Raw genomic sequence first — 11975 nt, 5'->3', positions numbered from 1 at the left:
GCCCTGCCCTGCCCTGCCCTGCCCTGCCCTGCCCGGGGCTGGCTGCCCTCTCGGGCCCGGCTGCCCTGGGCCGGGAACTTCCTCCTATATCTGGGTTTACTGGGATCCTGATAAATCCCATGCCCGGGGGGTGGCGGGAGGGGTAGGCAAAGGGACCTGCAGTTTTAGACTCCAAGTCACACACCCGCAACAGAAACTCGGTCTCGCCGTGCTCTGCCTGGTCCGAGGCCCACGGCCCATCTCGCTCTTCTGAAGGAAATCCTACGCTGTCCGATGGGCATCGTGGAACCCAGGATCTGCTGTGACCTTAGCGCTAGGCACAAGCCAACTTCAGCCGCCTTCGTGGATTGAAGCTCCAGGGCACGACCCCCTGGGGTCGGGCTGGTTGGAGTTCAGAGGGATGAGAAACTGCCTTTTGTGTTTCATTCAGCATTTGGGGGCAGTTCTATTGCTTGAATACTTTAGGCAGTGTTTCCATTCAGTTCAAAAATGCAAAAGTACAAAGTAAATTTGTATATTTTTATATTTGGAAATTTCATTGGTAATAGTGTGTCTGTTGCACCTGCACCATGTTTAAACCACTGTAAATAGAGGTTTATAACTATACACCAATTTCTCATTATGTAAACCTTTTGTTGTCTTGCTATTAATCTCCAAAGATGGAGGAGGTCTTAGAAAAGTATTTTGGGCCAGATTAGAAACTCTGTGTTTTCATGAATAAACAGGTATTTGTGTAAATATTTCCATTGTATGAAATGTACATCCTAGCTTCCTAATTCCTTGCAGTGCAAAGTGAGGAGTTTACAACAGTAGTCTCTATGACTAATGTTGAATGTGTGAAGACTACTGTGTAGATACAATGCTGGAGTTTGAGTTAGAAAAGGTCACAGAAGGAAGGAAGGTTTGCAGAGGAAATGAAGAGGCAGAGTATCACCATTATGAGCAATTCAAACTCTAGGAATTTTATGTTTTCATGATGTATGAAATACTGCTTTGAATCATCTCTCTCCTCACACTTCTTCACTGGCAAAAAGGTATCCCTTCTTTTCTTGGAAATTTGAGGAAGACACTTATAGTTTGATACTTTAGCTTTGTGTACTTTTAAATAGGAACTTTGGTAAAAAGCATGAAAAAAGAAACCAATATTTAACAACTTTAGGAGACAACACTCAATTTCAGAGTTCAGGTGGTCATCTCTGTCTTTTCTTGCGTAAAAATCTCAGCGAAAAATTAGATCCAAAAACCTCATCTGATCACACACACCCTAAGAAGGCAGATGAATGAACTATGGTAATCAGATTAGAACCCAAGTCTTGCATTCTTTCATATTATATGTAGGTTTGAGCTAGAATAATTACCCTTTGGGCAGTGGGTCATGTATTTACACATGTGGACATCTTTGCATATAGATGTGCATGCAAAATATATATATTTATATCTATATATGTGTGTGTTTCTACATTCAGTTATGGGCACTTCCTCTTTTGAGGCCTAAATGTCTATGAAGGTATGAGGAGACTCATAGTTGCATAGTGTGCATTGTCATACAGAATATGGGAAAAAAAATTTGAAGAAATTACTGCCCTTGTACAGCTGTGTTACCTGGCATAGCTGCAACATCTCTCTCTTAGTGTGTTGAACATCTCCCTACTCTCCAGTTTGTAGTTTCCCCTATTGTTCCAGGATTTTTGTATGTAAGCAGATGTCAGTGCTCAATTACATAGATAAATTAAACTTCTGTTAAAAACACTAGAATCAGTCAACAGCACTGGTAGCTAGAAATGTAGACATTCTGATTTGCTCCTTGTAGCTCTGCTACTAATGAATGCCAGCTCCTGGAAGCACTTAATGATGAAAGCAAGTGAGTATGTTCAGCAGCAATGTGCCCACATCTACAAAGCCTGTATCGTTTTGTCTTTTGTTTATTTCCCTTTGCAGTGAGAAAAGAAAATGTCGTCTTCTTCTTAAATACTCCACATGCTATTTCACCCCGGTCTTTGTGCCACTGCAAAGAATTCTACCTGAATAAAAGACAGTATGAAAACAAATGTCACAGGAGAATTAATCTTAAAATTTTTTTTAACATTAACTGTCCATGAAAAAATTGCTTGAGTCAAGTATGAAATGTTCCTTTATGCAAATCATAAAAAGGCAATAGCAGGAAAGCACAATTTGCACAATCTTTTATATGTGCTTTTATTCTAGAATTGCCATTTATTATTCTTAATGAGAAGCAATTGACCTTGTTGGCCAATGGCTTAGACTTAGTAGGAAAACTATAGTTTGTGTGCAATAGTCTCCTAATGACCAACATCATATGAACACAGAGAAGGATTTTATTAAAATTCATGGAACACTATTGAATTAAGATGAAAGAACAGCTATTTGCTTTCAAGAATTGAAAATGGCAAATGCTGTAATGAGGAGCCATCACTGAGACAGTGGAGATTACTGATGCAAGATTAACGATATCAAGCCCTAAATGCAGAGGAAACATAATCTAGACCTAATTTAGAACTCATTTGAAATTTTTCATGAATGGACCATCAGTGAATTCCAGATGACAATAGTTTCATTTAAGTCTGAGAATCAGGTCTTGATTATAAAGTCTTAAGAGGTTGCTGGATTTTCATAAAACCTTTTGTTATGTATGAGCCCTTAAAAATAACAACACAATGCTTACCCTATTTTTATGAGCAGAATCGCACAAGTTCTTGATACTTTTTGCCCAAGAAGACTCTGATACAAGAGCATTGTCTCAGCAAGTATTTGTTTGAGTAATGTCAGACTGTTTATATAGGCAAACAGAACACCATTACCTTCAGACGCTGAGACCTGTCACAGACTGGGAGTTATGTGTTAGCAGTCAATATATTGCAAAGTTAGACTAGAATTCCTAGTTAGGTATTTTCTATATTGTCAGATCTTAAAAAGATCTCTGCCAAATATTTAGAAAAATGGCTCAATGTGTCCTTCTTCAGCAAATACCTATGAAAGAGGCAGTTAAAGAGCCAGCATTTCTGAGTCTTAAAAAAATTGCAGTTTTGCTTTCTCAATGAACCTTGAGAACTGGGGTGGTGCTCTACAGCCACAAGGGGACAGACCCCCTTCAGAAATCTTGTCGGAACTCACACCCACTTACTAGCTGTGGGTATTAAGGCATTGTAAAGAAAATCTTTCTACTGGTAAATTATGATTACCTAATGAATGAATCAGCGGTGGATGAAGGACAATGTAACAGATATTGACAAATATAGTCCTTGCAAATACGATATATCCTTGCCTGAATGAGAAAGAAAAGCAATTGTTTACAGAAACACTGGCATTTAAAGAGCTGAGTGATTGCATTTTCGAGCAAAAATAGACTATCAGTGATCAAACAAGAATTTTTATTCCAAATTGTTGACCTAAATATTTGTCTTCAGATTCTAAAGCATAGTTCAAGAGGTGAGCATTATTTTTATGACACCACTAATGCCCTGTTTGCAGGAAAACATTGAAAAGCAGATGTAGTAGCAAAGGACCATGAGGATGACTGTAGCAGGCTATCAAACTAATTTTCTCCATTTTCCGGTTGTTTTTGTCTCTGTCTAATCTTTGCCTCTGACAACCCAGTTTTCTGTGAAACTGATCATCTCACAAGTTATTTCAAACACATCTCATGTACTGCTGCAATATAGGTCAAGGAAGTCCTATGATAAAAGGAGTTTTTCCTATTCTTTTTCTTCTAATTTCAACATTCCAGCTAATGGAAAAAATTCATCAAAAATATTTGATGTGTTCAAGTGCTGTTGAGAACATTACCGTGTTTCTGCTCTTCACTTCATCAGTAGAGAAAACATGCCTGCTGTGTACAGTTAATTTACAAATGAATGAGTAGAAAACAAGCCTGTGTATAAATACCTCTTCACTTACACAAATTAAAATGTCTGTATTCTCAGTAATTACTTACAGATGCATGCCCACACAGAGATATACATAAATTTGATCCATTTCTATCCCTCTTTTTACAACACATGCTAGAGTGGTTTTAGAGGTTTCTGTGGGCAGATGGAAAGCTAACTTCAAGAGAAACAGAAATTATGTTGTACAGGACTACCTCCTATGAACCTCTGTCCTTCCCACCTTCCCTTTTTTGCTTATTACACCTTGGCTCTTACATTGTGTGTGCTTCAGAGCTGGGGCTTCTCTCTGGGATGACCAGCACAACACTTGCTCTATTTCAGTATAGATGCTTTCAAAATAACAGTCCTCACTCAGCTCAGTGCCAGAGGAAGTTCTGCCCGTCTGTGTCTCCATCCGTTTTCTCAATCCATTATCTGCAGTGTGTTGAAGTACTGGTTTGTTTCGAATGCCAGCTCTCCAGCCATTTGGAGAAATCATCTTTATTCCAGAGATGTGAAATATCTAACTTCCTGTCATACTGAACTTGGAAACAAATGTAACAGGCAAGACTGTCCATCTCAAACTCCTTTTGCATTTTTGTCATGAAAGGATAAAAAGGGGAATAATGCTTTTGTTCAGTTTTAATAGTGAAGATTTACAAGTAGCAGAGTGAAAGTCTCCAAAAGGGGTAATTGGAAAAGAAACCAAGCTTAGAACATAAAGACAGATTTAGTGTACCTACTGACAAGAATGATCGCCTGGCACTCTCAATTAAATACATTTTTATTATTCTTTATAAAATCATAAGGTTTGACCTTCCAAGTAAATTTTTCTAATAAAGGGGGTATTAAAATACATGATAAAACCTAATGACAACATGATTTTGTTTACTATAACGTCATCCTTGAAGAGAAAATCTGTAAAAGGCTAAGATTTGTATTACCTACAATTTGTGACCACCTAGCTCTCGAATTCAGTGCAATTTAAATCACAGAATGTAGATATGTCTCTACAGGAGAATCTAATGTGTGCTTGGATCAGTTTTACACTAAGTAAAACATACTCCTTAAAACTCAAACATGACAGCCATCATTATAGTTTCTCCTGCTGCAAAAGAGAGAAGCTGTAGTCGCTGTGTGGGCAGACATCTACAAAGCTCTGCTTTATTGCTATTCAATGCCTTTCCAACTAGAGGAAGTCAACCAGCCTCACACTTAAAACTTACTCCAGAATGCCTCAGCACAGCTGCAGCAGTATCAGCAGAGAGAGCAGAAAACATTTTTGATAACTGAACTGGGGCCTTCCCCCTCACACTACAAATTACAATCCCCTACTACAAAAAACAATCACATTTTGCAGCTGGGGGTTAGCTTTGTAGGATAGGAAATCATGCCATTTTTTCAGTTTGCTATTGCACAATCTAGAGGGATCTGAAAAAAAGCAGTTTTCAGTACAAATCTATGCAAAGTGTACAATTATAGGGCATGTAGTTGCTTGCACTGCTTTCTGTTTTCCCTGCTGGGAAATACTTTTCTCTTTCATACACAGCACTGTGCTAACCACTCTCTTATCTTTTCTTTCAGTTTAGCAGATTAAATAGCTAGTGCAGTATACATAAGAAAGAATTTTATCAGCCATGCTTACAGTGCTTGTGAATGGACTGCACATTTTTCTGCTACTGACGTTTGCTTGAGTTGTCCATGTGTAACATTCCCTCCCCCTAATTCTACATTTGCAAAGTGGGCAAGTTATCCAACTGAAGATGAGCAACAAAAGGATATTATTTGTGCCTGTGGAGTTTGTTTTTAGAAAGGAGGATACAGTGTCCTTTCAGCATGTTGTGTCACTAAAATGGAAAAGGCTTAGAAAACATGGATGTCAGTAGCATTTTTGATTATTAGCCCAGAAGTACCCCAGTTTGTGCCAGAGAATGCCTATTTTTGGTGATCTCTTCTGACTGGCAGGTATGGACTGACTTATGCTATGGGGTAAGCAAAGAGTCAAGTAGAAAGAGAGAAGCTTTCAGTGGCAGTTCATTCCTTTACTGTGTGTGCTGCATTGCTTAATACTTGAGTTTACCCCCGATTCAGACATGGTGGGTAAAAAGATGAATCAAATTTCATCAGAAAAGTGCTTTGGATTTATGCACCTAATAAGCTTAACCATAATAAAAAATTGTTATTTGGACTGGCTGTGAAAAACCATCTGTAAAAATTAGAATGATGGAGAAATCTAAATCTATCAAAACAGATACAATATTCAGTAATCAGTGTCAATAAAGTTCTGATCTTGTGTTCCTGGACACTGGTAGATTGAATAGTATTGTTTTCAATTCCCCTATTCCTTACAGTCACAATGCAACAATTCTCTGCTCTGAAAACCCACAGCCCCCAAACTTTCAGGCAATACATGACTGTTCTGGAAGTTTCAAATGGGCTTGAGCAGGGTAATTGTTAACTTGTGCCTCCACAGTCAATACTGGAAACCTCACCTGAGATAACTCTGGAATTGACCATTCCAAGCTATTTCTTGGCCAAAACAAGTGTAAGCTATGATAGGGCAGTGCTACCTAATATTCATTTTAACCTGCATTGTAGACCTAAACTCCAAATATTAACAAGCCATGTGGATTTTTAGACATACATGGCAAAATCTAAGTTTACTTGCTTGTTTTTACATGAAGAAAACAACTTGCTGTATAATCCTAGTATATGAAATAGATTAAGCAATGTTTTTGAGGTTTTAGGGAGGGGCATAGCCCAAATAAACTGTTTTCCCAAATCATTGAAATTTGACAAAATTTTAAGTGTCAGAAGCTGAGTCTTCCATGGGTGGTAGTAACCACCTATCAATAATTCTAGGTGGATCTATGGTCTGTTTTGTTGGTAATTATTAGGTATTTTATAAGGTATTTGATATAAATGTATTGTAAAAAATTATCTGCAGTTATGAAATGGCTAAATATATCCATTTCCCAAAATACACTCCTGAATAGATTTTAAAAGGTTCTCTGATCTCTGTCATAATGAAAATGATGTTTTCTTTGTGTTTAGTTGATTAAAATCTTAAAGCTTTCTCTTGAAGGTAAAAGAATAGGCAGCTCAGAGATAGCAGTAATCTACCATATTCCTGTTTTTCCTATTTCTGATAAGCTCTTGTTACTATAAAACTTTAGTTTCATTAACAGAGAAAAATGTTAATAAATGGGAAATAAATTAAAGACATTTTTAAAAAGCTAGGTAGTATGAAAGAAGGTGGCAGTAAGAGGAGGTACAGGAGAGGAAAATTTGGGTCTCTGATGCATTTCAGCAGGGACACACCCCACAGTTGTCCAGATTCCTTCCTCTTTGATATGAGCTAGAAGAAAAAGAAAGGCCATTAAATGAGTGGAAGGAGCTAGCTGAGAAAGGATGCAAGTAATTTGATAGAACAAGATGAAAATTAAAATATTGAAGAAATGAAACTTTAAATCTTTCCTAGGTAGTGCCTTTATGAAAGGGAGAAAAAAAAATCCCTGTTAATACTAATGAGAGGAGGCAGCAGTACTCTAGGAAATGGCTGGGGCTTACAAATATAACATTAGACAAGGGCTGAACCTGTAAATCTTCCAGTGCATGAAAGATTGTTATAAGCAGGTCAGATAAGAGCAGAAAGAGGGTGGTTTCATATGTAGCAAAAATGTTTAGAGATGGTGAACAATAAATAAAAGCAGGGGGTGAAGAACCAGAAGGAGCTCCAATGGTCTCAGACATGTTCTGTCCTCAGCACTGTGAGGTGCAGTCAGTGCTCTCTCCTGGGGCTGCCTCTCGATGCCTCTGTAGTCCTCAGCTGGATTTGTACAATTTTTGTTTAGTGGGATGAAACATCCAGTGTTCAATGCTTTAGAGGAATGTCCTTTTTCTAAACTAAAGAAAGTGTGAATTATACTCCATTGTTGTACAGCTTACACAGCTGTGGACAGATTGGAATGTGATGCATCAGGAAGAGAAATGATGTAAACTGGAAACATGACATTTCAAGGGAAAAAATACTTAAAATGGAAAACAGGCCAAAAAAAAATAAACCTAGTTCATTGTCTGCATTAAGTTGAATTTCCAAGAAGAAACAAAGCAAAAGAAAGCCCAACAGATGTTTTTGTGAATGCTTTTTAAACTTACTGTCAACACCTTCATTGGGAAGCACCCAAATTCAATGAATAAATGAATTTGGAATTAAAGTGAGTATATTCATAAATTCCAGTATATTTTAATAATTTCATAAAAGTAGTCAAATCATAAAGTTTCAGCCCAGAACATTGAGTTCTGTGTAACTGTTTGGAAAAGTCTTTATAAATTAATAAACCTGTGAAGGCAAATATTTATGGTTATAAATAGCAATTATATAGTGATATGTGTAAATTATTGGAAAAATTTATCAGAGCTGAACAGCTGCCAGTGGCTGAAACTATCCCAGTAAAAATGCCAGTGTGAGGAGTTTTTGTAGACTGGACTTATCTGTGGTTCAGCTTTAGCCCAAGGAAGTCTTTCTCTGAAAATAGCTCTGGTTTAGACATACTTACAATGCAAACTGTGCAAATGTTTTCAACCTTGTGTAAGCTTTCCTTCACATGCCGTACACCATTGCATCTCTTTCATTAAACTTGGTGTTTGTGACAAGAGTAATTGTAGGCCCTGGCTAGGTTCCTCTTCCACAATTTTCCATCAAGACCATTGAAAACTTAAAAAATATTCCAAAAGTCCTTAGAAGTTAATAAAACAAAGACTGTTTTTCTAGATACATTTTAAACAATATTCAAATCAATAAATTTAACAATAAACTCCTGCTAAAATACTTTTTAAGCAGCAATTTTAAGATTATAAGAAAAAATGTTTTATTCACTATACTTGGAAATTCACATTAATTTTGTTCTAAGATAAGTTTTGTGAAAATATTTCTGTAAATTAGCCTGTGCTGGAGCATGTGCTGGTGTGTGTGCATGTCCAAAACAGCAGAAGACAGTTGTGGTTTTTTTTATTAACAATGTAGCTGGTGCATCATTTTTTCCCTCAAGTGTCAGCATTTCACAGCATGAGAAAACAATGTATTCAAAAAGGACGTGACAGAGGGAAGAATATTAAAGAGTTCTACTGTAGAAAGACTGCTAAGGAAAAATGTGATTTTCATGACAGTAATAGCTAATCAATTGGTGTTAAATCAGGTACATATTTAATACTAAAAGGATCTTAAATCGAATACATCTTTACATAACATTTGGTTTTACAGGTAACATACAGTTCACCCCATTACCAAAATCTCCTGCAATAAAATTCTCTGAGAGTTGAACTTCACCAAGATGAGGGTAGACTGAATGTATGATGTTAAAGGTCTGAAGACAGTTATTTTGTTACTGAGTATGTATAACCCACTAAAACTGGCACAAATCTTTACAGGGGAAGGTAGAAATGACACTGTCAGATTATCTGCGCCCTCAATTTTCCCTGTAAGCATCTGCAGAGCTCTGTCTTTATCCTCCCTCCACTTGCTTTAATACCTTCAATTCTAATAATGCATATGTTAAAAAAACCACAAGCAAAATTCACCCACTCACTGCCCAAATGAAAACAGCCACCTGCATCACCACTGCAGTAAAGCTTTCAGTGGACAGAGATAAGTGCCAGGCAAGCTGACCTATAGAATTTGCCTTGTTACACTGCTTCCCATCTGCCTGTGCCCATCTGCTGCCTTGTCCATTATTCGAGGTCCTTATAATAGTCACCATCTTTTGCTTCTACGCTGGAAGCAGCATTTAGCAAGAAAAGGCCTCAGATTCACCGTGACATTAACAAACACAATTGCAGCTAAAACACTCTTATTATGGTGTGTGGGGTTGGTTGGTTGTTTTTTTTCCATTTGGCTACATCAGATTCTCATGCTGTGTTGTTGCAGTTCATGACAATCTTTGAAGAATCTGTACTACCTATTTTTTAATGAATATTCCTACCTCCTGCTGGTTTGGCACAAAGTAAGGACCCCAATACAATCTAATTTACAGGCAGATGGGGAAAAATATGTGTCTTTACAATGACCAAACACACTTAGTTCATAGCTAATAATTGGCTCCTGGTTTTCCCATCAAATGGGAAAGAAATTACTTAAATCTCTGTTTTAAAACCTTATGCCTGTCTTCAAAAACTGTCAATTTGTGTAAGAAATATTACACTTCTAAAATTAGGATTGCTTCGTTGAAACTAAATGGCAATAATTAAAGGTGATCCTCTTGCTGATCCTGAAGGTCAAACAAGCTGAGCACAGTCTCTCCTGCCTCATGAAATTTTGTTTTGCTCTGCTTGTGCCGAGTGCTGGGAGAGGCACTGAAAATCGTCCCATTTTTTCAGTGGAAAGCATCTTTTGAGTGGGGAGGAAAAAAAGTGCTTTCAATGGGTGTTCCACTGGCAAAGAACAGCTTGCTGAATGTCATCTTGCACTTGCAATCACTGAAGCTGCCTGTTCAAAGCAGAATGTGTCTGCTATCCTTAACTCCAAATCTGGGCCGTGCAATCAGTCCCTTCCCTTCACTTAATGGGCAGATCTACATCGACTTTAATGTCAGCTTAATCAGACTCTGAGCTCTTCAGGGAGAGGAATTGAATTTCCTGTGATATGTGGAATCTAGCTTGCTGTCAGAGATTTAATTCAGGGTGATAGAAGATAACACCACCACCCCCTGGAATTCATTTTATTAAGTAGAGAGGAGAGTATTTTAATTATAACTTCTGTCATCAGGCCACCGTTTAAGTGGCATATTTAGGTTAAAATAAAATATCTCAAGCATAAACTGGTGTTTATGGATACTCCACAAGTCTGTCACTCAGCACTGCATATAAATCAAGTCTGTTTCTTCAACAATAGGTTGTTAGCTGTCAATTTCACATTCTCTCTTATTTCCCTTGCAAATGAATGTATTTAGAAGAAAATTATTGTTGTGTTGTCAATTTCTCTGTCTCTGTATCCATGTCTTGAATATTACATCATACAGCAGATAAATTATTCTGCTTTATCTAGTAATATTGAGAATAGTGACACAGTGCACCATTATTACATAGTTGTATTAGGAAAAAAATCTCACTTTAGGGTTAAATCTTGCAAATTCTTGATGCGGCATGAAGTACTTTTTTTTTCAAAATGACTACTTTAAAAAAACAATGACCTTAGTTACAAAGTTTTTATACTGTGTGAAGGGTCAGAGTGGGTGAATTTGCCTTTCATGCAATGGCCTGTTTTATCAGGAGCCTTTAACACATGTGGATGTGCTGCTCAAGGGAGGTGCTGTGCTGTAAGGTCTGTAAAAGTGTCATTGTCTGTAGGCATGATTAAAAAATATCTAATATAGATGTGCTGCCACCTGTCTTTTTTCCAAAGAAACTGTCACAGCCATTCCATTTGAAGGCTGGGAGTTAAGTTCCCAGCTGTTGTGACCCAATTCAGTGTTAAGCTTCTGCTTACACTGACAATTAACTTTTCAGTGGTCTGAAAAGACTTCAGATTGAACTATTGTGAAAAGAGGTAAAAAATAGTGGATGTTACACTTCTCTGGGGCAAACAGGCTTTGATTTATCATAGGATCATAGAATCATAGAATGGTTTGGGTTGGAAAGGACTTAGAGATGATCTATTTATTCTGGCTTTTTTTTTTTTTTATTTGACAAAATATGTAATTTGCCTTTTGCTCTTAAGAAATTAGTCTCAGTGAGGAAAAAGTCCAGCTATTTCCCTTCATTTTTCCTGCTATTAATCAGAGAGGAAAAGGCTGTAATAGTGAAATAAATGCAAAGTTTTTGGGAAAGGAAAATGTAATAATCATAACACCTCAGGTGCTCATCACATCAACACAAAGTTGATGTGATTAGCACCTGATGAGCCCATGAGATATATTGATGCAGAAGATTGGTTTTATCTATTATAAAACTGTTTCCCCCCCTCCAGATTAATGAAATTAGTCACATCTCTCTTCATTACTGGAAAGGATCATGCATATACCGTGAATTGCTCAGCTGTGACAGGATAAAATCCAAATTTTCATTCAGCCACTGTTAGGACTTAATTCATCTAGG

The sequence above is a fragment of the Haemorhous mexicanus genome, chromosome 1 (genome assembly GCF_027477595.1).
Source record: "Haemorhous mexicanus isolate bHaeMex1 chromosome 1, bHaeMex1.pri, whole genome shotgun sequence".
Classification (NCBI taxonomy): Eukaryota; Metazoa; Chordata; class Aves; order Passeriformes; family Fringillidae; genus Haemorhous; species Haemorhous mexicanus.
Note: the sequence above shows the minus strand (reverse complement) of the source record.